The following is a 6,000-nucleotide window of genomic DNA, read 5'->3' as shown; positions in this document are numbered from 1 at the left end:
AACAAAGGAGGGGTATGGGGTCCACTACCGCCCAGAAGATGGGTATGGGGTCCACTACCGCCCAGAAGATGGGTATGGCGTCCACTATCACCCACAGGAAGAGTATGGGGTCCACGACCGCCCCAGGATTAGTACGATGTCCACAACCGCCCAGAGGATGGGTATGGGGTCTACTACAGTCCAGAGGATGGGTATGGGGTCCACTACCGCCCACAGGATGGGTATGAGGTCCACTACCTCCCACAGGATGGTGTTGTAATCCACAAGTTAGTAGGAATTATTAGCTAGAGGATCATTACTACAACACTTAACGAATGATGATTGGAAGTACATGTTAAGTAGACAGACTATGGATCACATATCTAAGAAAGGTCAATGGATTAAGACCGAAGATGTTTAGCCAAATTAATAATTCCTGGAAAGAGGAATTATTCTTCGTCAGGCTTCTAGGAACAAGATTACCGCTCTTGGGATAAGGTTAATCGGATTATACCTTCCTTGAGAGGCGGGGTGAAATGGTTGAGGTAGATGGCTGACTGGAGTCAGTCTTGTTGCGGGAGTTGAACTGAGAAGTCCTCTGGATCCCCGTTTGCGGCAGCAGCGAAGTGTAGCAGACAGCTATGCGAGAACCTGATGTGATCTTAGTGACCAAGTTAAGTCTGCAGTATGTGAGTATTGAATGAAAGACTAACCGGGTGTGGAGCGTTGTAGTAATCATTCCGTATTAGGGACTTAGGCGGAAGTTACAAGTGTGGGTGGTGATCGCGGAGGTCAAGTGGTCTATGGGTATTGGAAGTGTATTGACCTAATAGAGTATGTTAATATGTTATTAATTGTCAGAGTCTATTCTTTGTAATTAAATGACAAAACCCGACGGCCTTTAAATACCTTCCATATGTTCATTCATTGTGTTCCAGGACAAATCTAGTGGTACGCCTCAAGGGTCTGGTGTGTGTAGGAGTATAGGTGGTAGTAACGGTTGCTGAGGCAAGGTGTTATGTGTTGTGTATTCGCTGTGTTCGGAATGAACCGGGGTTCAGCATCACGACAATGGGTTTGGGGGTCCACTAACGTCCACAGGATGGGTATGGGGTCCACTACCACCCACAGGATGGGTATGGGGTCCACTACCACCCACAAGATGGGTTTGGGGTCCATTACCGTCCACAGGATGGGTATGGGGTCCACTACCGCCCACAGGATGGGTATGGGGTCCACTACAGCCCACAAGATGGATATGGGGTCCATTACCGTCCACAGGATGGGTATGGGGGTCCACTACCTCCCAGAGGATAAGTATGGGGTCCACTACCATTCACAGGATCGGTATGGGGTCCATTACCGTCCACAGGATGGGTATGGGGTACTCTACTGCCCAGAGGATAGGTCTGGGGTCCACTACCATCCACAGGATGGGTATGGGGTCACTACCATTCCCTGGATGGGTATGGAGTCCCCTACCGCCCAGAAGATTGATATGGGACCCACTACTGTCCACTGGATGGGTATGGGGTCCACTACTGTCCAATGGATGGGTATGGGGTCCATTACCGTCCACACGATGGGCATGAGGTCCACTATCGTCCACAGAATAGGTATGGGGGTCTACTACAGCTCAGAGGATTGGTGTGGGGTCTAGGACCGTTCACAGGATGGGTATGGGGTCCGCTACCGTCCACTGGATGGGTATGGGGTACTTTACTGCCCAGAGGATAGGTCTGGTGTCCAGTACCGTCCACTGGATGGGTCTGGGGTACTCTACCGCGCAGAGGATGGGTATGGGGTCCACTACCATCCACAGGATGGGTATGGGGTCCACTACAGTCCACAGGATGGGTATGGGGTCCACTACCGTCCACAGGATGGGTATTGAGTCCACTACCGCCCAAAGGATGGGTATGGGGTCCACTACCGTCAAGAGGATGGGTATGGGGTCCATAACCGTTCACAAGATGCGAATGAGGTCCACTCACGCCCAGAGGATGTGTATGGGGTCCACTACCATCCAGAGGATGGGCATGGGGGTCCACTATCGCCCAGAGGATGGGTATGGGGTCCACTACCTTCCACAGGATGGGTATGGGGTCCACTACCGTCCACAGGATGGGTATTAAGTCCACTACCGCCCAGAGAATAGGTATGGGGTCCACTACCGTCAACAGGATGGGTATGGGGTCCATAACCGTTCACAGGATGTGAACGGGGTCCACTCCCACCCAGAGGATGTGTATGGGGTCCACTACCATCCAGAGGATGGGCATGGGGGTCCACTATCGCCCAGAGGATGGGTATGGGGTCCACTACCGTCCACAGGATGGGAATGGGGTCCACTACCGCCCAGAGGATAGGTATGGGGTCCACGACCGCCCCAGGATAGGTACGGGGTCCACAACAACCCACAGGATGGGTATGGGGCCCACTACCGTCCAGAGGATGGGTATGGTGTCCACTACAATCCACAGGATGGGAATGGGGTCCACTACCGCCCAGAGGATGGGTATGGGGTCCACTACCGCCCAGAGAATAGGTATGGGGTCCACTACCACCCATAGGATGGGTATTGGGTCCACTACCGCTCAAAGGATTGGTATGGGGTCGACTATTACCCACAGGAAGAGTATGGGGTCCACTACCGTCCAGAGGATGGGTATGGGGTCCACTACCGTACAGAAGATGGGTATGGGGTCCCCTACTGCTCACAGGATGCATATGGGGTCCACTACCACTCACAGGATGGGTTTGGGGTTCACTACCATCCACAGGATGGGTATGGGGTCCACTGCCGCCCAGAGGATGAGTATGGGGTCCACTACAATCCACGGGATGGGTATGGGGTGCACTACAATCCACGGGATGGGTATTGGGTGCACTACCGCCAACAGTATGCACATGGGGTCCACTACCACAGGTCAGGATGGGTACGGGGTCCACTACTGTTCACAGGATGGGTATGGGTTCCGCTACCGCCCAGAAGATGGGTAAGGGGTCCACTGCCGTCCACAGGATGGGTATGGGGTCCACTACTGTCCACAGGATGGGTATGGAGTCCCTTCCCAGCAAACAATTTTAGGTTGCCACAACATATCTGGAAAGTATTTGAAAGTATTGGAAACGTTTGTTTTATCGTATCAGATACGATATTGTGTGTGGACTTAAATAGGTTTCCAAAACTTATAACCAAGACATATGTATCTAACACTAATTTGAGATGTTGTGGCAACTTTACACTCCTAACATGAGTCATTCATAATCCATTCATATACCAATATGAATCTCTTATGAAAGGTTTGAGCCAATAATCTGAACCCTTTTCACATCTTTGTGTTTAAAGTTAAATATCTTGAAATTAAATTATATTTTATATTATATTATTTTATTATATTTTATATTATATTATTAATTTCAATTTAAATATTAAAACCAATTTAAGGGTAAAAAAAATCTAATAATTTATATTTCTTTTATTATTTACTAACAATTATAATTATTTACTAACGGAGAGAGGGGAGGCTCTACGGCGGAGAGTGGCGGCTGTGGCGGACAGTGGCGGCGGTGGCGGATAGTGGCGGCGGGCGGACAGTGGCGGCGGGCGGACAGTGGCGGCGGCGGGCGGACAGTGGCGGCGTTGGCGGATAGTGGCGGCTGTGGCGGATAGTGGCGGCGGGCGGACTGTGGCGGCTTTGGCGGCGGTGGTGGACAGTGGCGGCGGGCGGACAGTGGCGGCGGCGGGCGGACAGTGGCGGCGGCGGGCGGACAGTGGCGGCGGCGGGTGGACAGTGGCGGCGGCGGGCGGACAGTGGCGGCGGCGGGCGAACAGTGGCGGCGGCGGGCGGACAGTGGTGGCGGCGGGCGGACAATGGTGGCGGCGGGCGGACAGTGGAGGCGGCGAGCGGACAGTGGTGGCGGCGGGCGGACAGTGGTGGCGGCGGGCGGACAGTGGTGGCGGCGGGCAGACAGTGGTGGCGGTGGCAGACAGTGGTGGCGGTGGCTGACAGTGGTGGCGGTGGCAGACAGTGGTGGCAGCGGGCGGACAGTGGCGGCGGGCGGACAGTGGCGGATAGTGGCGGCGGGCGGACAGTGGCGTCGGGCGGACAGTGGCGGCGGTGGCGGATAGTGGCGGCGGGCGGACAGTAGCGGCGGGCGGACAGTGGCGGCGGTGGCGGATATTGGCGGCGGGCGGACAGTGGCGGCGGGCGGACAGGGCGGCGGCGGGCGGACAGTGGCGGCGGGCGGACAGTGGCGGCGGGAGGACAGTGGCGGCGGTGGCGGATAGTGGCGGCGGGCGGACAGTGGCGGCGGGCGGACAGTGGCGGCGGGCGGACAGTGGCGGCTGTGGCGGATAGTGGCGGCGGGCGGACCGTGGCGGCTTTGGCGGCGGTGGTGGACAGTGGCGGCGGGCGGACAGTGGCGGCGGCGGGCGGACAGTGGCGGCGGCGGGCGGACAGTGGCGGCGGCGGGCGGACAGTGGCGGCTGCGGGCGAACAGTGGGGGCGGCGGGCGGACAGTGGTGGCGGCGGGCGGACAGTGGAGGCGGCGGGCGGACAGTGGAGGCGGCGGGCGGACAGTGGAGGCGGCGGGCGGACAGTGGTGGCGGCGGGCGGACAGTGGTGGCGGCGGGCGGACAGTGGTGGCGGCGGGCGGACAGTGGTGGCGGCGGGCGGACAGTGGTGGCGGCGGGCGGACAGTGGCGGCGGTGGCGGACAGTGGCGGCGGTGGCGGACACTGGCGGCTGTGTCTGGCGGTGGTGGCGGGCGGTGGCGGGTGGCGGCGTCTGTGATGAGTGGTGGCGGCTGGCGGTGGTGGGTGGTGGCGGCGGTGGTGGTAGCGGCGGCGGCTGGTGGTGGTGGGTGGTGGCGGCGGGTGGTGGGTGGTGGCGGCTGTGGCGGGTGGTGGCGGGTGGTGGCGGGCGGTGGCGGGCGGCGGCGGCTGTGATGGGTGGTGACGATCGGCGGTGGGGGGGGCTGGTGGCGGCTGGCGGTGGCGGCTTGCGGTGGCGACTGTGGCAACGGGCGGTGACGGCTGATAGCGGGCGGTGGTGGCGGCTGGTGGCAGGTGGTGGTGGCGGTGGTGGCGGCTGGTGGTGGCGGCTGGTGGTGGTGGCAGCTGGTGGCGGTGATGGCGGCTGGTGGTGGTGGCAGCTGGTGGCGGTGATGGCGGCTGGTGGTGGTGGTGGTGGTGGCTGGTGGTGGTGGCAGCTGGTGGCGGCTGGTGGCGGTGATGGCGGCTGGTGGTTGTGGTGGTGGTGATGGCGGCTGGTGGCGGGCGGTGGCGGCTTGTGGCGGCTGGTGGTGGCGGCGGTGGTGGGTGGTGGTGGTGGGTGGTGGTGGCGGCTGTGGTGGGTGGTGGCGGTGGTGTCGGCGGCGGCTGTGGTGGGTGGTGGCGGCGGCGGCGGTGATGGGTGGTGGCGGCGGTGATAACGGCTGGTGGTGGTGGCAGCTGGTGGCGGTGATGGCGGCTGGTGGTGGTGGTGGTGGTGGTGGTGGCGGCTGGTGGTGATGGCAGCTGGTGGCGGCTGGTGGCGGTGATGGCGGCTGGTGGTTGTGGTGGTGGTGATGGCGGCTGGTGGCGGGCGGTGGCGGCTTGTGGCGGCTGGTGGTGGCGGCGGTGGTGGGTGGTGGTGGTGGTGGTGGGTGGTGGTGGCGGCTGTGGTGGGTGGTGGCGGTGGTGTCGGCGGCGGCTGTGGTGGGTGGTGGCGGCGGCGGCGGTGATGGGTGGTGGCGGCGGTGGTGGTGGGTGGTGGTGGCGGCGGCGGTGATGGGTGGTGGCGGCAGTGGTGGTGGGTGGTGGTGGCGGCGGCGGCTGGTGGTGGTGGGTGGTGGCGGCGGGTGGCGGTGGTGGGTGGCTGTGGCTGGTGGCGGGTGGCGGCGGGTGGTGAGTGGCGGTGGTGGGTGGCGGTGGGTGGTGGCGGGTGGCGGCTGGTGGTGGGTGGTGGCGGGTGGCGGCTGGTGGTGGGTGGTGGCGGGTGGCGGCTGGTGGTGGGTGGTGGCGGGTGGCGGCTGG

The sequence above is a fragment of the Procambarus clarkii genome, chromosome 78 (genome assembly GCF_040958095.1).
Source record: "Procambarus clarkii isolate CNS0578487 chromosome 78, FALCON_Pclarkii_2.0, whole genome shotgun sequence".
Taxonomy (NCBI): Eukaryota; Metazoa; Arthropoda; class Malacostraca; order Decapoda; family Cambaridae; genus Procambarus; species Procambarus clarkii.
Note: the sequence above shows the minus strand (reverse complement) of the source record.